Here is a 22977-nt window from a genome sequence, read left to right as displayed (position 1 = left end):
ACATTGCCCTTTGGCTATGAAGGACTTTGGCGGTCGTCCTCTGTGCGCACGAGACCTGGAGGGCCCCGGCTGGCTAGGGGAATCCTGCGTCACTGCACAACTCTCCTCAGGTGTCGTGGCTTCTAGAGCTTGACTCACCGGCGGAAGGGCTGGTGACACATGGATGCACCTTGAGGGTGGACCTCAGATATGGCGCTTAGGCTCGCCTCCTCCAGTTCAAGGCTCGTTTGAACCTTTCTGCTCTCTCTGGTAGGACCAAGTGCAGTCTCCATGCCCCTGGTCCCTCTCACACCTTGCTACTGATTTGTCGATCTGATAGCCTCGGCGAGGGATTGCAGGTCAGCGTGTATTAATGGAATCTGGCTCACCAGGAGGGCCATTGCCATCTCCCTGTATGACACCATATGCTCAAATGCTTGGGACATGGCAGCTGTCATGGCCTGGATGGACTCCCCCATCGTCCGCTCAAGGCTGTGCATGGCCTGTGGCATCTCCACCAGATGTTGCCATGACTTCTGCTGCAGCTCCAGCATGCCCTGTGCTGTCCACAACAGAGGGTCATTATTAGCCTGGGGCTCAGCATGGGCCTAGCCACTTAAAACCCCTGACTGTCAGGAGCCTTGGCTGTCTCAGCCTCGGTCAGCTGCTCGGGCGAGCGTACAGTGCTCTCACCAGCTTGTGAACATGACTGTCAGCCCGATCAGATTCCCACCAAGGTGACTGTATCTGCGCTGGTGGAAGGTGCAGGAGTGTCATGGTTCGCTGCATCCTCTGAGGATGTCTCTTCCTCTGAGGTGCAGGAGGTGTCCTGGGCCACCATTGCTGACTCAGAGCGTTAACCTGCAAGATACAATGAGAAGAGCACACTGTCAGTCTTTATGGTGAGCATGTAACAATTGTGACAGCATTGTGTTAAACAGCATGATTTTCACACTGATCATTGTGTATATAAAATGGATGCATGTTCGCCCAGGAGCCTGAGCTCAACGGCACCAAATGCACGGTCCACATGTGTCGCAGCCAGTTCGAGGGCCTCCTCCTCAGCCTGTGTCAGCGTCCACATATCTGGCATTCCTCCAACAGTCCAACTCACCTACGAGCATTGTGGGCTCTCTTTGCCCGGAGGATGGCAAGGTAACAACCAGAAACATGTGACAAGAGGGGTACTGGGCCCAAAGATGGGGAAGGCTTGGTGTGCACAACTGAGTGAGCCACTCATGAAGGTATCATATTGTCAGCTGCAGACAAGGGTGAGACCTGGACGTTAACTCTGCTTCTCTCTCCACAGATGCTGCCAGACCTGCTGAGTTTCTCCAGCATTTTCTGCTTTGCTGCAGATTGACAGCAGCCCCAACAGAGGTAGTATTTCTTTGGCAGCTGTCAGGAAGCAGGTGCTGGGGCCCTATTTAAAGGGCCCCAGCACCTGCTGCACTGCTGAGCCAACGTTCATCACGGCGCCGAATGTCCCGCCTCCCATCACGTAATAATGGGGGGGGGGGGGGTGGGGGTGGTGGCGGCATGTCGCCATGATGCTAATGAGCACCGGCGACAAATATTGTGGGGGCTCAGCAGTGGCCACTGCACACGGGAAAACCGCCAATTTCAAAGCGTTCCACCACGAGTTGCGGCACACTAGTAAAATCCAGCCCTAGGGCTCAGTTTCAACAGTTCGAGACGGGAACGGTGGGGGGGCCTATAACATTGCATTGGAAGGTGGGGACGCCTATCCAACGCCTTCCAATTTGGGCCAGGGCGGGGAAGGCTGAGGACAGCCTTTCCGCCCCAGGCTAATTGAAGCCCTTAAGGGCCCCCCGCCCTCCCTTACCGTACCCCTGGGAGGACACAGCCCTTCATCTTCACCAAACCCACACCCACATCTGTCGCCGGGGTCTGCCTAAATGGCCCCAGTGACCCCGACCCCACTCAGTACTGCAGGGCCTCCTGCAGTACCGGCAGCAACCACTGCTCCCAGTGGCACTGCCGACACTGCAGAGCTGCCGTCCTTCCGATTGGCCAACAGTTCATAGCCAGAGGCTATTGCAATGGGGATCCCCCCCGCCATCTTCCGGCCCGCCGCCGGGACTCCCATTGTCAGATCAAAATTCAGTCCAACCAGTGCGGTAAACTGGTGGAATGGATTTCCCCACCCTCTGTATAACCCTCCTGAATTTGTTTATTTGAGGAAAATCAAGGAAAATCAGGCGGTTCTGCAATGGGTGGGGGAAGTTCCATCAGATGTTTCCCCAGGCTGGAAAGTTGTAATTTCTCATATTGTCTTTGTTTATTTCTAGCCTTGTCCCTGCCTCTATCTGTCCATCCCTGTCTGTGTCTATTTAATTGTCTTTTGCTGAGTCTGTCTCTACGCCTGTCTAGCTCCCACTGGGGGAGATCATGACTTTGTGTAAAAGTGTAAAACGAGTGATAGCAAGTCAGTAGCCTGTTTAACAACCCTCCTGATTTTTATTTCTATTGACTTTAAGCAGTGTGGCAATGTGCTAGCTAGCCTTTTGTGACATACCGTAGCCTGTGTGTTAGCCAATATCTAAGGTATTAAAGCCTGTGTGTTGTCATATACAATTTTTGCACAGAGTAATGCTCTGAAGAATGAACTTCTGTCCAGAAGAATATCATTGGGTGAATTGTGTTTTTATTGGCAATCAAGCCTGATTTTAATTGATGAATTGGGTCTGAGCTAGATGCTTCAGAAGTTATAAGCCCTGGCATGATAAAGGGAATCTCCTTCACCAGCAAAATATATTCTCAGAAATCAACTGGCACCAAAAATTATAATGTCACCTTAGAACATTAGGGAGGGTCATTCAGTGGATCGATTTTGAGCTAAATTTGCTAGAGTTAATCATGGACTTTCTTGCTATATCCATACTCATTGTCATTTAAGGATGCAGTTAAAAAATGAACAAACTCACTTAACTCTTCCAAAGCCACAAACCTCTTGTTCATGCTTTAAAAACCTGCACTACTGATGCTACTTTTCCATCTTAACCTTCTCTGCTCCTGAAGCTTCTGACTGATGCTGCGGTACAGTTCCAGAAAGGTTCCAAGCTCTTAGGTACCTTGCCAATATGTGCATTTGTCACGTGCAGGCTTTTTGTGGATAAATCACAACCGAATCCAATTCTAAGCCCATATTCGTGCATATTCGTGCACTTTAATAGGACAACAGGGAAAGAAGTTTGAAATTTAAAATGAGAATTTAAAATTCTCATCTTTGTACTCAAATCCCTCCATGGCCTCTCCTCTTCCTATCCTTGTAACCACCACCAACCAGCCCTACAACTCTCCAGGTCTCTGCACTCCTCCAACTCAGGCCTCTTGCACATCTCCAGTTTTTGAATTTGAATTTGGGTCTAGCGCTGGTTTCAGGCATGCATGCTGGATGTTTTTGGGGTGCCCTAATCGATTTTCCATGCAGCAGAATGAGCACATACAAGCTGAGTGTCATATTGAACACTTTAGCTTTTGCTGGTACAATGCTCTCTGCCTGACCCATTTTCTATGCCGGTAGTCCTTCTTCCACCTAAGTTTCTCCCCTTCTTTTCCAAAGGTGCTGGCTCATGCTGGTGTATATTTCCATGGGCATCGACTGCCCTCCAATGCCTTGCCGAAGTGGGTGTTCTTCATGTGTGAGCTTAAGTAGTGAGTATTGGTACAGTATTTGACTGTGAGGTGCACCATAGTCAAGCTTCTAGAATCATGGAATGGTTCTAAGTCAGCACCCTGCAAGAGCAACCCAGCTGGTCTCATTCCCCTGCCATTTCCCCACAGTCCTGAATTTATTTCTCTTCAGTTGCCTATCTAATTCCCTATAGAAAGCCATGATTCAATCTGCCTACACCATGCTCTCAGGCAGTGCTTTCCAGATCCCAAGCGCTTGGTGGATAAAAAAGTTTTTCTTTATGTCGCAGTTGGTTCTTTTGCCATTCACCTTAAATTGATGTCCTCTGGTTCTTCACTTTTCTGTTAATGGGAACAGTTTCTCTCTATCTGCTCTGTCCTGACCCCTCATGATTTTGAACACCTCCATCAAGTCTCCCCTCAACCTTCTCTTCTCGAAGTAGAGCGACCCTCAGCTTTTCCAATCTATCCACATAACTGAAGTTCCTCATCACCGGAATCATTCTTGTAAATCTTGACTCTGGCCTCACCCAATTTTTAGAAACACACACTATTCAGCAGTAGATACTGAACAGCAACTTGAAGCAGGAAACCAGGCTGATTCTTCTCCACATAGCGGTACTGAGATTATTTGTATTGTTCTTTCTGTTGCTTGTTTGGGATTTGCTAACTCAGCATAGACCGAGGCTTTAATAAGGAACCCTTCTGATCATATAATTCACTGTCACATAGGACAGTGTTGTACGGTCGCCTTGCGAGTGATGTCCCTTTAAGAATTCAGTATGCTAATGAGCTAAGTACCAGGATGTAGTCATATGACTTGAAACCATTGTCCCACTACAACTCTAACACTCTAGACCATGGTTCTGCATATAGTTTGCTCTGTATTGTATATACTAGTTTAGCATTTAATAAAAAGTTAGAGATCTTCAAGGAACTGGAATCCATGTGCCTCATTGTGCTGCTTAAGATAACACAAAGAACACATGACAGGCAGTATATTTTCTCATTGAGCCACTGGGGCAGTGGAGCAATGTTTGAACAAACTCTGCCATCAGTTTCTCAGCTCTTTGCATTTGCCGTTGCTGCTCTTTAGTTAAGCAGGGCAGCTATCTATTGGCTGTATTCTAAAGCATCGAATAAAATAGAGTCTCGCCAATCTCTTTAATTGTTTTGCATTATAACAGGTTACGTTGAGATGACTACACACATCAAAGAAAAATACATTTGTAAGTTGCCGTTCAATAATCAGACTCATTCTCACAAATAGAGTTAACTGAAGAAGACAGCTAAATAGCCACAGAAAAATATATTAGTCCGGTTGCTTTTTGCTGCAGAAATAGGGCAGTGAGTGAAAATTGGAACACAATACGGTTGCACTGGGTCCCATCTTCTTTCTGACCCTGACCTATCGGGTGAGGGTGGAATGGAGGAAATTGCTGCTGGGAATTCTTTCCATTGTCACATTACTTTACGAGATGGAGCTGCTGTGATAACATCATGATGTTTCCGGTTGGGAATCCTGCCAGTTCCACCTGTTGTACAGCTCGTGCACGGCACACCCACGTGATGCCAGGCGTCCCTTACAAAAGGTACAGTGATGCCCACAGTACCATTTCCTGATGGTAATCAATCTTAAAGCAATTGATCACTGTTAGGATGACTTCAGGAAAAAAAAATGCTCTTTCCCCAGTTTGACTGTCCTGGCTCCCACCCACATCCAGGCCCCTCACAGAGCTCCCGCTTCATTCTATGCTGAAGAACCCACACTTGAGAATTGAGACGGGGTTAGCGCTGGGCAGGGAGATGCACAGGACTCCTGCCCCACCACAACTCCAGAGAAAAGTAGCCCTCAAGAAACTTTTCAACCATATGTTTTTAATGATTTTAAAATGTATTAAAATGCACAGAAAATTCCATTCATTCTTACAATGCTCCTTCCAAATATGTCCACTTTCAGAAAGTTGCGATGAAGATTTAACTTTAGATGATTCTTGTTGAATCAATGAAGCTGATACACAGCAGCAAGGCATAGTGTGGTATGATGCAGCTCGGTGTGGCACACTGCAGCATTGCGCAGGGCAGTGCAGTGTGGTGTGGTGCAGTGCAGCATGGCACAGTGCAGCATGGCACAGTGCAGCATGGCACAGTGCAGCATGGTGCAATGCAGTGGTGCAGTACAGTGTGACCACAGGGCAGCCTGCTGCAATGCAAAGTAGTCTAGCACAGTGTAGCAGTGCAGTGTGGCAGAGTGCATTATGGTGCAGTGCAGCATGGGGCAGTGTAACGCAGAGTGGCACAGTGTAGCATGATGCAGTGTGGCGACGGGCAATGTGGTACAATATAGTCTGGTACAGTGCAGTGTGGTATGTTGCGACACAGTGCAGAGCAGTTGGTGTGGCACAGTGTGACATGGTGCAGTGCAACACAGAGTGACAATTGCAGTACGGTGGAATGCAGTGTGACACAGTGCAACATGGTGCAGTGCAGTGTGGCACAGTGCAGTGTGGCGCAGTGCAACATAGTGCAGTGCATTGTGGCACAGTGCAACATGGTGCAGTGCAGTGTGGCACAGTGTAACATGGTTCTGTTTAGTGTGACACAGTGCAGTGTGGCGCAGTGCATCATGGTGCAGTGCAGTGTGACACAGTGCAGAGTGACACAGTGCAACATGGTGCAGTGCAGTGTGGCACAGTGCAACATGGTTCTGTTTAGTGTGACACAGTGCAGTGTGGCACAGTGCAACATAGTGCAGTGCAGTGTGGCACAGTGCAACATGGTGCAGTGCAGTGTGGCACAGAGTAACATGGTTCTGTTTAGTGTGACACAGTGCAGAGTGGCGCAGTGCAGCATGGTGCAGTGCAGTGTGACACAGTGCAGAGTGACACAGTGCAACATGGTGCAGTGCAATGTGACACAGTGCAACATGGTGCAGTGCAGTGTGGCACAGTGCAACATGGTGCAGTGCAGTGTGACACAGTGTAACATGGTTCTGTTTAGTGTGACACAGTGCAGTGTGGCGCAGTGCAACATCGTACAGTGCAGTGTGGCACAGTGTAACATGGTTCTGTTTAGTGTGACACAATGCAGTGTGGCGCAGTGCAGCATGGTGCAGTGCAGTGTGACAGTGCAGTGTGGCACAGTGCAACATGGTGCTGTGCGGTGCAGCACAATGCAACATGGTGCAGTGCAGTGTGGCACAGTGCAACATGGTGCAGTGCAGTGTGACACAGTGCAGAGTGACACAGTGCAACATGGTGCTGTGCAGTGCAGCACAATGCAACATGGTGCAGTGCAGTGTGACACAGTGCAGAGTGACACAGTGCAACATGGTGCTGTGCAGTGTAGCACAGTGTAACATGGTGCAGTGTGGCACAGTGCAGAGTGACACAGTACAACATGGTGCTGTGCAGTGTAGCACAATGCAACATGGTGCAGTGCAGTGTGACAGTGCAGTGTGGCACCGTGCAACATGGTGCAGTGTGGCACAGTGTAACATGGTTCTGTTTAGTGTGACACAGTGCAGTGTGGCGCAGTGCAGCATGGTGCAGTGCAGTGTGACACAGTGCAGAGTGACACAGTGCAACATGGTGCAGTGCAATGTGGCACAGTGCAACATGGTGCAGTGCAGTGTGGCACAGTGCAACATGGTGCAGTGCAGTGTGACAGTGCAGTGTGGCACAGTGCAACATGGTGCAGTGCAATGTGACACAGTGCAGAGTGACACAGTGCAACATGGTGCTGTGCAGTGCCGCACAATGCAACATGGTGCAGTGCAGTGTGACAGTGCAGTGTGGCACAGTGCAATATGGTGCAGTGCAGTGTGGCACAGTGCAACATGGTGCAGTGCAGTGTGGCACAGTGTAACATGGTTCTGTTTAGTGTGACACAGTGCAGTGTGGCGCAGTGCAGCATGGTGCAGTGCAGTGTGACACAGTGCAGAGTGACACAGTGCAACATGGTGCAGTGCAGTGTGGCACAGTGCAACATGGTTCTGTTTAGTGTGACACAGTGCAGTGTGGCACAGTGCAACATAGTGCAGTGCAGTGTGGCACAGTGCAACATGGTGCAGTGCAGTGTGGCACAGTGTAACATGGTTCTGTTTAATGTGACACAGTGCAGAGTGGCGCAGTGCAGCATGGTGCAGTGCAGTGTGACACAGTGCAGCATGGCACAGCGCAGCATGGCACAGTGCAGCATGGTGCAATGCAGTGGTGCAGTACAGTGTGACCACAGGGCAGCCTGCTGCAATGCAAAGTAGTCTAGCACAGTGTAGCAGTGCAGTGTGGCAGAGTGCATTATGGTGCAGTGCAGCATGGGGCAGTGTAACGCAGAGTGGCACAGTGTAGCATGATGCAGTGTGGCGACGGGCAATGTGGTACAACATAGTCTGGTACAGTGCAGTGTGGCATGTTGCGACACAGTGCAGAGCAGTTGGTGTGGCACAGTGTGACATGGTGCAGTGCAACACAGAGTGACAATTGCAGTACGGTGGAATGCAGTGTGACACAGTGCAACATGGTGCAGTGCAGTGTGGCACAGTGCAGTGTGGCACAGTGCAACATGGTGCAGTGCAGTGTGGCACAGTGCAACATAGTGCAGTGCAGTGTGGCGCAGTGCAGCATGGTGCAGTGCAGTGTGACACAGTGCAGAGTGACACAGTGCAACATGGTTCAGTGCAGTGTGGCACAGTGCAACATGGTTCTGCTTAGTGTGACACAGTGCAGTGTGGCACAGTGCAACATAGTGCAGTGCAGTGTGGCACAGTGCAACATGGTGCAGTGCAGTGTGGCACAGTGTAACATGGTTCTGTTTAGATTGACACAGTGCAGAGTGGTGCAGTGCAGCATGGTGCAGTGCAGTGTGACACAGTGCAGAGTGACACAGTGCAACATGGTGCAGTGCAATGTGACACAGTGCAACATGGTGCAGTGCAGTGTGGCACAGTGCAACATGGTGCAGTGCAGTGTGGCACAGTGTAACATGGTTCTGTTTCGTGTGACACAATGCAGTGTGGCGCAGTGCAGCATGGTGCAGTGCAGTGTGACACAGTGTAACATGGTTCTGTTTAGTGTGACACAGTGCAGGGTGGCGCAGTGCAACATCGTACAGTGCAGTGTGGCACAGTGTAACATGGTTCTGTTTAGTGTGACACAGTGCAGTGTGGCGCAGTGCAGCATGGTGCAGTGCAGTGTGACAGTGCAGTGTGGCACAGTGCAACATGGTGCAGTGCAGTGTGGCACAGTGCAACATGGTGCAGTGCAGTGTGACACAGTGCAGAGTGACACAGTGCAACATGGTGCTGTGCAGTGTAGCACAGTGTAACATGGTGCAGTGTGGCACAGTGCAGAGTGACACAGTACAACATGGTGCTGTGCAGTGTAGCACAATGCAACATGGTGCAGTGCAGTGTGACAGTGCAGTGTGGCACCGTGCAACATGGTGCAGTGTGGCACAGTGTAACATGGTTCTGTTTAGTGTGACATAGTGCAGTGTGGCACAGTGCAGCATGGTGCAGTGCAGTGTGACACAGTGCAGAGTGACACAGTGCAAAATGGTGCAGTGCAATGTGGCACAGTGCAACATGGTGCAGTGCAGTGTGGCACAGTGCAACATGGTGCAGTGCAGTGTGACAGTGCAGTGTGGCACAGTGCAACATGGTGCAGTGCAGTGTGACACAGTGCAGAGTGACACAGTGCAACATGGTGCTGTGCAGTGCCGCACAATGCAACATGGTGCAGTGCAGTGTGACAGTGCAGTGTGGCACAGTGCAATATGGTGCAGTGCAGTGTGGCACAGTGCAACATGGTGCAGTGCAGTGTGGCACAGTGTAACATGCTTCTGTTTAGTGTGACACAGTGCAGTGTGGCGCAGTGCAGCATGGTGCAGTGCAGTGTGACACAGTGCAGAGTGACACAGTGCAACATGGTGCAGTGCAGTGTGGCACAGTGCAACATGGTTCTGTTTAGTGTGACACAGTGCAGTGTGGCACAGTGCAACATAGTGCAGTGCAGTGTGGCACAGTGCAACATGGTGCAGTGCAGTGTGGCACAGTGTAACATGGTTCTGTTTAATGTGACACAGTGCAGAGTGGCGCAGTGCAGCATGGTGCAGTGCAGTGTGACACAGTGCAGCATGGCACAGTGCAGCATGGCACAGTGCAGCATGGTGCAATGCAGTGGTGCAGTACAGTGTGACCACAGGGCAGCCTGCTGCAATGCAAAGTAGTCTAGCACAGTGTAGCAGTGCAGTGTGGCAGAGTGCATTATGGTGCAGTGCAGCATGGGGCAGTGTAACGCAGAGTGGCACAGTGTAGCATGATGCAGTGTGGCGACGGGCAATGTGGTACAATATAGTCTGGTACAGTGCAGTGTGGCATGTTGCGACACAGTGCAGAGCAGTTGGTGTGGCACAGTGTGACATGGTGCAGTGCAACACAGAGTGACAATTGCAGTACGGTGGAATGCAGTGTGACACAGTGCAACATGGTGCAGTGCAGTGTGGCACAGTGCAGTGTGGCGCAGTGCAACATAGTGCAGTGCAGTGTGGCACAGTGCAACATGGTGCAGTGGAGTGTGGCACAGTGTAACATGGTTCTGTTTAGTGTGACACAGTGCAGTGTGGCGCAGTGCAGCATGGTGCAGTGCAGTGTGACACAGTGCAGAGTGGCGCAGTGCAGCATGGTGCAGTGCAGTGTGACACAGTGCAGAGTGACACAGTGCAACATGGTGCAGTGCAATGTGACACAGTGCAACATGGTGCAGTGCAGTGTGGCACAGTGCAACATGGTGCAGTGCAGTGTGACACAGTGTAACATGGTTCTGTTTAGTGTGACACAGTGCAGTGTGGCGCAGTGCAACATCGTACAGTGCAGTGTGGCACAGTGTAACATGGTTCTGTTTAGTGTGACACAGTGCAGTGTGGCGCAGTGCAGCATGGTGCAGTGCAGTGTGACAGTGCAGTGTGGCACAGTGCAACATGGTGCTGTGCGGTGCAGCACAATGCAACATGGTGCAGTGCAGTGTGGCACAGTGCAACATGGTGCAGTGCAGTGTGACACAGTGCAGAGTGACACAGTGCAACATGGTGCTGTGCAGTGCAGCACAATGCAACATGGTGCAGTGCAGTGTGGCACAGTGCAACATGGTGCAGTGCAGTGTGACACAGTGCAGAGTGACACAGTGCAACATGGTGCTGTGCAGTGTAGCACAGTGTAACATGGTGCAGTGTGGCACAGTGCAGAGTGACACAGTACAACATGGTGCTGTGCAGTGTAGCACAATGCAACATGGTGCAGTGCAGTGTGACAGTGCAGTGTGGCACCGTGCAACATGGTGCAGTGTGGCACAGTGTAACATGGTTCTGTTTAGTGTGACACAGTGCAGTGTGGTGCACTGCAGCATGGTGCAGTGCAGTGTGACACAGTGCAGAGTGACACAGTGCAACATGGTGCAGTGCAATGTGGCACAGTGCAACATGGTGCAGTGCAGTGTGGCACAGTGCAACATGGTGCAGTGCAGTGTGACAGTGCAGTGTGGCACAGTGCAACATGGTGCAGTGCAGTGTGACACAGTGCAGAGTGACACAGTGCAACATGGTGCTGTGCAGTGCCGCACAATGCAACATGGTGCAGTGCAGTGTGACAGTGCAGTGTGGCACAGTGCAATATGGTGCAGTGCAGTGTGGCACAGTGCAACATGGTGCAGTGCAGTGTGGCACAGTGTAACATGCTTCTGTTTAGTGTGACACAGTGCAGTGTGGCGCAGTGCAGCATGGTGCAGTGCAGTGTGACACAGTGCAGAGTGACACAGTGCAACATGGTGCAGTGCAGTGTGGCACAGTGCAACATGGTTCTGTTTAGTGTGACACAGTGCAGTGTGGCACAGTGCAACATAGTGCAGTGCAGTGTGGCACAGTGCAACATGGTGCAGTGCAGTGTGGCACAGTGTAACATGGTTCTGTTTAATGTGACACAGTGCAGAGTGGCGCAGTACAGCATGGTGCAGTGCAGTGTGACACAGTGCAGCATGGCACAGTGCAGCATGGCACAGTGCAGCATGGTGCAATGCAGTGGTGCAGTACAGTGTGACCACAGGGCAGCCTGCTGCAATGCAAAGTAGTCTAGCACAGTGTAGCAGTGCAGTGTGGCAGAGTGCATTATGGTGCAGTGCAGCATGGGGCAGTGTAACGCAGAGTGGCACAGTGTAGCATGATGCAGTGTGGCGACGGGCAATGTGGTACAATATAGTCTGGTACAGTGCAGTGTGGCATGTTGCGACACAGTGCAGAGCAGTTGGTGTGGCACAGTGTGACATGGTGCAGTGCAACACAGAGTGACAATTGCAGTACGGTGGAATGCAGTGTCACACAGTGCAACATGGTGCAGTGCAGTGTGGCACAGTGCAGTGTGGCACAGTGCAACATGGTGCAGTGCAGTGTGGCACAGTGCAACATAGTGCAGTGCAGTGTGGCGCAGTGCAGCATGGTGCAGTGCAGTGTGACACAGTGCAGAGTGACACAGTGCAACATGGTGCAGTGCAGTGTGGCACAGTGCAACATGGTTCTGTTTAGTGTGACACAGTGCAGTGTGGCACAGTGCAACATAGTGCAGTGCAGTGTGGCACAGTGCAACATGGTGCAGTGCAGTGTGGCACAGTGTAACATGGTTCTGTTTAGTGTGACACAGTGCAGAGTGGCGCAGTGCAGCATGGTGCAGTGCAGTGTGACACAGTGCAGAGTGACACAGTGCAACATGGTGCAGTGCAATGTGACACAGTGCAACATGGTGCAGTGCAGTGTGGCACAGTGCAACATGGTGCAGTGCAGTGTGGCACAGTGTAACATGGTTCTGTTTCGTGTGACACAATGCAGTGTGGCGCAGTGCAGCATGGTGCAGTGCAGTGTGACACAGTGTAACATGGTTCTGTTTAGTGTGACACAGTGCAGTGTGGCGCAGTGCAACATCGTACAGTGCAGTGTGGCACAGTGTAACATGGTTCTGTTTAGTGTGACACAGTGCAGTGTGGCGCAGTGCAGCATGGTGCAGTGCAGTGTGACAGTGCAGTGTGGCACAGTGCAACATGGTGCTGTGCAGTGCAGCACAATGCAACATGGTGCAGTGCAGTGTGGCACAGTGCAACATGGTGCAGTGCAGTGTGACACAGTGCAGAGTGACACAGTGCAACATGGTGCTGTGCAGTGTAGCACAGTGTAACATGGTGCAGTGTGGCACAGTGCAGAGTGACACAGTACAACATGGTGCTGTGCAGTGTAGCACAATGCAACATGGTGCAGTGCAGTGTGACAGTGCAGTGTGGCACCGTGCAACATGGTGCAGTGTGGCACAGTGTAACATGGTTCTGTTTAGTGTGACATAGTGCAGTGTGGCACAGTGCAGCATGGTGCAGTGCAGTGTGACACAGTGCAGAGTGACACAGTGCAACATGGTGCAGTGCAATGTGGCACAGTGCAACATGGTGCAGTGCAGTGTGGCACAGTGCAACATGGTGCAGTGCAGTGTGACAGTGCAGTGTGGCACAGTGCAACATGGTGCAGTGCAGTGTGACACAGTGCAGAGTGACACAGTGCAACATGGTGCTGTGCAGTGCCACACAATGCAACATGGTGCAGTGCAGTGTGACAGTGCAGTGTGGCACAGTGCAATATGGTGCAGTGTGGCACAGTGCAACATGGTGCAGTGCAGTGTGGCACAGTGTAACATGCTTCTGTTTAGTGTGACACAGTGCAGTGTGGCGCAGTGCAGCATGGTGCAGTGCAGTGTGACACAGTGCAGAGTGACACAGTGCAACATGGTGCAGTGCAGTGTGGCACAGTGCAACATGGTTCTGTTTAGTGTGACACAGTGCAGTGTGGCACAGTGCAACATAGTGCAGTGCAGTGTGGCACAGTGCAACATGGTGCAGTGCAGTGTGGCACAGTGTAACATGGTTCTGTTTAATGTGACACAGTGCAGAGTGGCGCAGTGCAGCATGGTGCAGTGCAGTGTGACACAGTGCAGCATGGCACAGTGCAGCATGGCACAGTGCAGCATGGTGCAATGCAGTGGTGCAGTACAGTGTGACCACAGGGCAGCCTGCTGCAATGCAAAGTAGTCTAGCACAGTGTAGCAGTGCAGTGTGGCAGAGTGCATTATGGTGCAGTGCAGCATGGGGCAGTGTAACGCAGAGTGGCACAGTGTAGCATGATGCAGTGTGGCGACGGGCAATGTGGTACAATATAGTCTGGTACAGTGCAGTGTGGCATGTTGCGACACAGTGCAGAGCAGTTGGTGTGGCACAGTGTGACATGGTGCAGTGCAACACAGAGTGACAATTGCAGTACGGTGGAATGCAGTGTGACACAGTGCAACATGGTGCAGTGCAGTGTGGCACAGTGCAGTGTGGCGCAGTGCAACATAGTGCAGTGCAGTGTGGCACAGTGCAACATGGTGCAGTGGAGTGTGGCACAGTGTAACATGGTTCCGTTTAGTGTGAAACAGTGCAGTGTGGCGCAGTGCAGCATGGTGCAGTGCAGTGTGACACAGTGCAGAGTGACACAGTGCAACATGGTGCAGTGCAGTGTGGCACAGTGCAACATGGTTCTGTTTAGTGTGACACAGTGCAGTGTGGCACAGTGCAACATAGTGCAGTGCAGTGTGGCACAGTGCAACATGGTGCAGTGCAGTGTGGCACAGTGTAACATGGTTCTGTTTAGTGTGACACAGTGCAGAGTGGCGCAGTGCAGCATGGTGCAGTGCAATGTGACACAGTGCAACATGGTGCAGTGCAGTGTGGCACAGTGCAACATGGTGCAGTGCAGTGTGGCACAGTGTAACATGGTTCTGTTTAGTGTGACACAATGCAGTGTGGCGCAGTGCAGCATGGTGCAGTGCAGTGTGACACAGTGTAACATGGTTCTGTTTAGTGTGACACAGTGCAGTGTGGCGCAGTGCAACATCGTACAGTGCAGTGTGGCACAGTGTAACATGGTTCTGTTTAGTGTGACACAGTGCAGTGTGGCGCAGTGCAGCATGGTGCAGTGCAGTGTGACAGTGCAGTGTGGCACAGTGCAACATGGTGCTGTGCAGTGCAGCACAATGCAACATGGTGCAGTGCAGTGTGGCACAGTGCAACATGGTGCAGTGCAGTGTGACACAGTGCAGAGTGACACAGTGCAACATGGTGCTGTGCAGTGTAGCACAGTGTAACATGGTGCAGTGTGGCACAGTGCAGAGTGACACAGTACAACATGGTGCTGTGCAGTGTAGCACAATGCAACATGGTGCAGTGCAGTGTGACAGTGCAGTGTGGCACCGTGCAACATGGTGCAGTGTGGCACAGTGTAACATGGTTCTGTTTAGTGTGACATAGTGCAGTGTGGCGCAGTGCAGCATGGTGCAGTGCAGTGTGACACAGTGCAGAGTGACACAGTGCAACATGGTGCAGTGCAATGTGGCACAGTGCAACATGGTGCTGTGCAGTGTAGCACAGTGTAACATGGTGCAGTGTGGCACAGTGCAGAGTGACACAGTACAACATGGTGCTGTGCAGTGTAGCACAATGCAACATGGTGCAGTGCAGTGTGACAGTGCAGTGTGGCACCGTGCAACATGGTGCAGTGTGGCACAGTGTAACATGGTTCTGTTTAGTGTGACATAGTGCAGTGTGGCACAGTGCAGCATGGTGCAGTGCAGTGTGACACAGTGCAGAGTGACACAGTGCAACATGGTGCAGTGCAATGTGGCACAGTGCAACATGGTGCAGTGCAGTGTGGCACAGTGCAACATGGTGCAGTGCAGTGTGACACAATGCAGAGTGACACAGTGCAACATGGTGCTTTGCAGTGCCGCACAATGCAACATGGTGCAGTGCAGTGTGACAGTGCAGTGTGGCACAGTGCAATATGGTGCAGTGCAGTGTGGCACAGTGCAACATGGTGCAGTGCAGTGTGGCACAGTGCAACATGCTTCTGTTTAGTGTGACACAGTGCAGTGTGGCGCAGTGCAGCATGGTGCAGTGCAGTGTGACACAGTGCAGAGTGACACAGTGCAACATGGTGCTGTGCAGTGTAGCACAGTGTAACATGGTGCAGTGTGGCACAGTGCAGAGTGACACAGTACAACATGGTGCTGTGCAGTGTAGCACAATGCAACATGGTGCAGTGCAGTGTGACAGTGCAGTGTGGCACCGTGCAACATGGTGCAGTGTGGCACAGTGTAACATGGTTCTGTTTAGTGTGACATAGTGCAGTGTGGCGCAGTGCAGCATGGTGCAGTGCAGTGTGACACAGTGCAGAGTGACACAGTGCAACATGGTGCAGTGCAATGTGGCACAGTGCAACATGGTGCTGTGCAGTGTAGCACAGTGTAACATGGTGCAGTGTGGCACAGTGCAGAGTGACACAGTACAACATGGTGCTGTGCGGTGTAGCACAATGCAACATGGTGCAGTGCAGTGTGACAGTGCAGTGTGGCACCGTGCAACATGGTGCAGTGTGGCACAGTGTAACATGGTTCTGTTTAGTGTGACATAGTGCAGTGTGGCACAGTGCAGCATGGTGCAGTGCAGTGTGACACAGTGCAGAGTGACACAGTGCAACATGGTGCAGTGCAATGTGGCACAGTGCAACATGGTGCAGTGCAGTGTGGCACAGTGCAACATGGTGCAGTGCAGTGTGACAGTGCAGTGTGGCACAGTGCAACATGGTGCAGTGCAGTGTGACACAGTGCAGAGTGACACAGTGCAACATGGTGCTGTGCAGTGCCGCACAATGCAACATGGTGCAGTGCAGTGTGACAGTGCAGTGTGGCACAGTGCAATATGGTGCAGTGCAGTGTGGCACAGTGCAACATGGTGCAGTGCAGTGTGGCACAGTGTAACATGCTTCTGTTTAGTGTGACACAGTGCAGTGTGGCGCAGTGCAGCATGGTGCAGTGCAGTGTGACACAGTGCAGAGTGACACAGTGCAACATGGTGCAGTGCAGTGTGGCACAGTGCAACATGGTTCTGTTTAGTGTGACACAGTGCAGTGTGGCACAGTGCAACATAGTGCAGTGCAGTGTGGCACAGTGCAACATGGTGCAGTGCAGTGTGGCACAGTGTAACATGGTTCTGTTTAATGTGACACAGTGCAGAGTGGCGCAGTGCAGCATGGTGCAGTGCAGTGTGACACAGTGCAGCATGGCACAGTGCAGCATGGCACAGTGCAGCATGGTGCAATGCAGTGGTGCAGTACAGTGTGACCACAGGGCAGCCTGCTGCAATGCAAAGTAGTCTAGCACAGTGTAGCAGTGCAGTGTGGCAGAGTGCATTATGGTGCAGTGCAGCATGGGGCAGTGTAACGCAGAGTGGCACAGTGTAGCATGATGCAGTGTGGCGACGGGCAATGTGGTACAATATAGTCTGGTACAGTGCAGTGTGGCATGTTGCGACACAGTGCAGAGCAGTTGGTGTGGCACAGTGTGACATGGTGCAGTGCAACACAGAGTGACAATTGCAGTACGGTGGAATGCAGTGTGACACAGTGCAACATGGTGCAGTGCAGTGTGGCACAGTGCAGTGTGGCGCAGTGCAACATAGTGCAGTGCAGTGTGGCACAGTGCAACATGGTGCAGTGGAGTGTGGCACAGTGTAACATGGTTCTGTTTAGTGTGACACAGTGCAGTGTGGCGCAGTGCAGCATGGTGCAGTGCAGTGTGACACAGTGCAGAGTGGCGCAGTGCAGCATGGTGCAGTGCAGTGTGACACAGTGCAGAGTGACACAGTGCAACATGGTGCAGTGCAATGTGACACAGTGCAACATGGTGCAGTGCAGTGTGGCACAGTGCAACATGGTGCAGTGCAGTGTGACACAGTGTAACATGGTTCTGTTTAGTGTGACACAGTGCAGTGTGGCGCAGTGCAACATCGTACAGTGCAGTGTGGCACAGTGTAACATGGTTCTGTTTAGTGTGACACAGTGCAGTGTGGCACAGTGCAGCATGGTGCAGTGCAGTGTGACAGTGCAGTATGGCACAGTGCAACATGGTGCTGTGCGGTGCAGCACAATGCAACATGGTGCAGTGCAGTGTGGCACAGTGCAACATGGTGCAGTGCAGTGTGACACAGTGCAGAGTGACACAGTGCAACATGGTGCTGTGCAGTGCAGCACAATGCAACATGGTGCAGTGCAGTGTGGCACAGTGCAACATGGTGCAGTGCAGTGTGACACAGTGCAGAGTGACACAGTGCAACATGGTGCAGTGCAGTGTAGCACAGTGTAACATGGTGCAGTGTGGCACAGTGCAGAGTGACACAGTACAACATGGTGCTGTGCAGTGTAGCACAATGCAACATGGTGCAGTGCAGTGTGACAGTGCAGTGTGGCACCGTGCAACATGGTGCAGTGTGGCACAGTGTAACATGGTTCTGTTTAGTGTGACACAGTGCAGTGTGGCGCAGTGCAGCATGGTGCAGTGCAGTGTGACACAGTGCAGAGTGACACAGTGCAACATGGTGCAGTGCAGTGTGACAGTGCAGTGTGGCACAGTGCAACATGGTGCAGTGCAGTGTGGCACAGTGCAACATGGTGCAGTGCAGTGTGACAGTGCAGTGTGGCACAGTGCAACATGGTGCAGTGCAATGTGACACAGTGCAGAGTGACACAGTGCAGTGTGGCGCAGTGCAACATAGTGCAGTGCAGTGTGGCACAGTGCAACATGGTGCAGTGGAGTGTGGCACAGTGTAACATGGTTCTGTTTAGTGTGACACAGTGCAGTGTGGCGCAGTGCAGCATGGTGCAGTGCAGTGTGACACAGTGCAGAGTGACACAGTGCAACATGGTGCAGTGCAGTGTGGCACAGTGCAACATGGTTCTGTTTAGTGTGACACAGTGCAGTGTGGCACAGTGCAACATAGTGCAGTGCAGTGTGGTACAGTGCAACATGGTGCAGTGCAGTGTGGCACAGTGTAACATGGTTCTGTTTAGTGTGACACAGTGCAGAGTGGCGCAGTGCAGCATGGTGCAGTGCAGTGTGACACAGTGCAGAGTGACACAGTGCAACATGGTGCAGTGCAATGTGACACAGTGCAACATGGTGCAGTGCAGTGTGGCACAGTGCAACATGGTGCAGTGCAGTGTGGCACAGTGTAACATGGTTCTGTTTAGTGTGACACAATGCAGTGTGGCGCAGTGCAGCATGGTGCAGTGCAGTGTGTCACAGTGTAACATGGTTCTGTTTAGTGTGACACAGTGCAGTGTGGCGCAGTGCAACATCGTACAGTGCAGTGTGGCACAGTGTAACATGGTTCTGTTTAGTGTGACACAGTGCAGTGTGGCGCAGTGCAGCATGGTGCAGTGCAGTGTGACAGTGCAGTGTGGCACAGTGCAACATGGTGCTGTGCAGTGCAGCACAATGCAACATGGTGCAGTGCAGTGTGGCACAGTGCAACATGGTGCAGTGCAGTGTGACACAGTGCAGAGTGACACAGTGCAACATGGTGCTGTGCAGTGTAGCACAGTGTAACATGGTGCAGTGTGGCACAGTGCAGAGTGACACAGTACAACATGGTGCTGTGCAGTGTAGCACAATGCAACATGGTGCAGTGCAGTGTGACAGTGCAGTGTGGCACCGTGCAACATAGTGCAGTGTGGCACAGTGTAACATGGTTCTGTTTAGTGTGACATAGTGCAGTGTGGCGCAGTGCAGCATGGTGCAGTGCAGTGTGACACAGTGCAGAGTGACACAGTGCAACATGGTGCAGTGCAATGTGGCACAGTGCAACATGGTGCAGTGCAGTGTGGCACAGTGCAACATGGTGCAGTGCAGTGTGACAGTGCAGTGTGGCACAGTGCAACATGGTGCAGTGCAGTGTGACACAGTGCAGAGTGACACAGTGCAACATGGTGCTGTGCAGTGCCGCACCATGCAACATGGTGCAGTGCAGTGTGACAGTGCAGTGTGGCACAGTGCAATATGGTGCAGCGCAGTGTGGCACAGTGCAACATGGTGCAGTGCAGTGTGGCACAGTGTAACATGCTTCTGTTTAGTGTGACACAGTGCAGTGTGGCGCTGTGCAGCATGGTGCAGTGCAGTGTGACACAGTGCAGAGTGACACAGTGCAACATGGTGCAGTGCAGTGTGGCACAGTGCAACATGGTTCTGTTTAGTGTGACACAGTGCAGTGTGGCACAGTGCAACATAGTGCAGTGCAGTGTGGCACAGTGCAACATGGTGCAGTGCAGTGTGGCACAGTGTAACATGGTTCTGTTTAGTGTGACACAGTGCAGAGTGGCGCAGTGCAGCATGGTGCAGTGCAGTGTGACACAGTGCAGAGTGACACAGTGCAACATGGTGCCGTGCAGAGTGACACAGTGCAACATGGTGCAGTGCAATGTGACACAGTGCAACATGGTGCAGTGCAGTGTGACACAGTGCAGTGTGGTGCAGTGCAGCATGGTGCAGTGCAGTGTGACAGTGCAGTGTGGCACAGTGCAACATGGTGCTGTGCAGTGCAGCACAATGCAACATGGTGCAGTGCAGTGTGGCACAGTGCAACATGGTGCTGTGCAGTGTAGCACAATGCAACATTGTGCAGTGCAGTGTGACAGTGCAGTGTGGCACAGTGCAACATGGTGCAGTGTGGCACAGTGTAACATGGTTCTGTTTAGTGTGACACAGTGCAGTGTGGCGCAGTGCAACACCGTACAGTGCAGTGTGGCACAGTGTAACATGGTTCTGTTTAGTGTGACACAGTGCAGTGTGGCGCAGTGCAGCATGGTGCAGTGCAGTGTGACAGTGCAGTGTGGCACAGTGCAACATGGTGCTGTGCAGTGCAGCACAATGCAACATGGTGCAGTGCAGTGTGGCACAGTGCAACATGGTACTGTGCAGTGTAGCACAATGCAACATTGTGCAGTGCAGTGTGACACAGTGCAACATCGTACAGTGCAGTGTGGCACAGTGTAACATGGTTCTGTTTAGTGTGACACAGTGCAGTGTGGCGCAGTGCAGCATGGTGAAGTGCAGTGTGACACAGTGCAGAGTGACACAGTGCAACATGGTGCAGTGCAATGTGACACAGTGCAACATGGTGCAGTGCAGTGTGGCACAGTGCAACATGGTGCAGTGCAGTGTGACACAGTGCAGAGTGACACAGTGCAACATGGTGCTCTGCAGTGTAGCACAGTGTAACATGGTGCAGTGTGGCACAGTGCAGAGTGACACAGTACAACATGATGCTGTGCAGTGTAGCACCATGCAACATGGTGCAGTGCAGTGTGACAGTGCAGTGTGGCACAGTGCAACATGGTGCAGTGCAGTGTGACACATTGCAGAGTGACACAGTGCAACATGGTGCTGTGCAGTGTGACAGTGCAGTGTGGCACAGTGCAACATGGTGCAGTGCAGTGTGGCACAGTTCAACATGGTGCAGTGCAGTGTGGTGCAGTGCAACATAGTGCAGTGCAGCAGGGGGCAGTATAATGCACAGAGGCATAGTGTAGCATGGTGCAGAGCAGTGTGGCACAGAGCAACATAGTGCAGAGCACTGTGACACAGTACAACACAGTGCAGTGCAGTGTGGCACAGTGTAACATGGTGCAGTGTGGCACAGTGCAGAGTGACACAGTACAACATGGTGCTGTGCAGTGTAGCACCATGCAACATGGTGCAGTGCAGTGTGACAGTGCAGTGTGGCACAGTGCAACATGGTGCAGTGCAGTGTGACACAGTGCAGAGTGACACAGTGCAACATGGTGCTGTGCAGTGCAGCACAATGCAACATGGTGCAGTGCAGTGTGACAGTGCAGTGTGGCACAGTGCAACATGGTGCAGTGCAGTGTGGCACAGTTCAACATGGTGCAGTGCAGTGTAGTGCAGTGCAACATAGTGCAGTGCAGCAGGGGGCAGTATAATGCACAGAGGCATAGTGTAACATGGTACAATGCAGTGTGGCACAGTGCAGTGATGAAATGCAGTGGTGCAGTGCAGTGTAGAGTAGAATGCTTGTCATTCATTGATGGCTCGCTATCAAAACATTTTTTAAGAGGAACTAAAAATAGAAAATTAAACCGACATTTATTATTCCATAAATTAATCTACTTTTCCAGAAACCAATCCTCATGTTTGAAGTCTCCAAGGTGGGTCGTGGAGTTGATTCGTAAACTGACTTTTCACCTTTGGGACCTGGAGAAAACTAGTTCAGATTGATGAGGTGAAAATTGGCTCACTATGCTGGCTGCCAGGGTCACGCTTGACTTGAACTGAAAGCAGCCTCAGCCCAGCTCCGAGCGGTCTCCGAGTCCTCACCACATTGTCAACCACAATTAACACTAATTAGAAAGCTCACTCAGTGAGGTCAGAGGACATGGAAATGTAAGACTGGTGCACGAGGTGGTTTCCTTCTGAGTTAATGCAATTAACACTACATATTCAATGTTGCAGCAGAATATCACATCCTGTGGGATACTCATGCCAGGTGGGTGTGGGTGGTCTACCTCCCCCCATCGTATGAGCCCCTAAATCCCACCCACCATGTAGGACAAAACACCCTATCGATTGATATGAAGCTAGTTATGGCCATTTCTGTAGCGTTCACATCGTGGTCTGCAGTTTGTTAATCAGCCTGCGATTCTTTCCACTATTCCACACTAATATGCAAGAGTGTGACGATACAAAAACAGCAACAACAGCAAAGTGGAAAGAACTCACACACTGAATCCAACCTATGTTTTATGTGACCGGGGAGTGCTTGAAGGTGACAACTAGGTGAAAAAAAAAGCGTTCCAAACCTCAGTCCTGCAATCCCTCATTCTGAACAGTACAAGATCCACCAAAATGATTCTGGTAGAATTTAGCAAACTAGTATCCAAATTTAATACATTTCCTCAGCTTTTGACAATAACAGACCTCAGAAATTGCTCTGCTCCAGTGCTGATGAATTCACACCCAATGGGGAATATACAGTAGTATATTTTAGTCTGATACAAGACTGGCAACACAAGACTACAGAAAGTAACACAAGAGAGAAAACATGTATAATTTTGGTGGATGCTTTATTTTGTTAAATACCTGTATTTTTTAGACTTACCATAAAAAAAATCCCCAAAGGCCTCTCACTATGTAATTTTTGAAATCGTTTATAAAACAATCCCATTGTGAAAAACTGATCGTAAGTCTTGAAGTGCCTCAGTCAGAGACCAATGTCCTTGATTATATTGGTGCGCAGTTGTTCATATTACCAAAATAAAATTTATCCTGGCAGAAAAGGCTGGAAATGGACATCAGTAAAACTGTATTGATTTTGCCTGACATTGGAATTTATCAATGTGAACACTTCGATGACAGGCTCCCCCCTCAAAAAT

General features: G+C 51.2%; 1 long non-coding RNA gene across 1 annotated transcript in view; it reads right to left on the bottom strand.

Annotated features, from left to right (window-relative positions):
- Positions 1-22977, bottom strand: part of LOC137377060 (uncharacterized) — a 74732-nt gene that overhangs the window by 26933 nt on the left and 24822 nt on the right. The window lies entirely within an intron of this gene.

Source organism: Heterodontus francisci, chromosome 1 (genome assembly GCF_036365525.1).
Source record: "Heterodontus francisci isolate sHetFra1 chromosome 1, sHetFra1.hap1, whole genome shotgun sequence".
Taxonomy (NCBI): domain Eukaryota; kingdom Metazoa; phylum Chordata; class Chondrichthyes; order Heterodontiformes; family Heterodontidae; genus Heterodontus; species Heterodontus francisci.
This window is presented reverse-complemented; position numbering and strand designations above follow the sequence as displayed.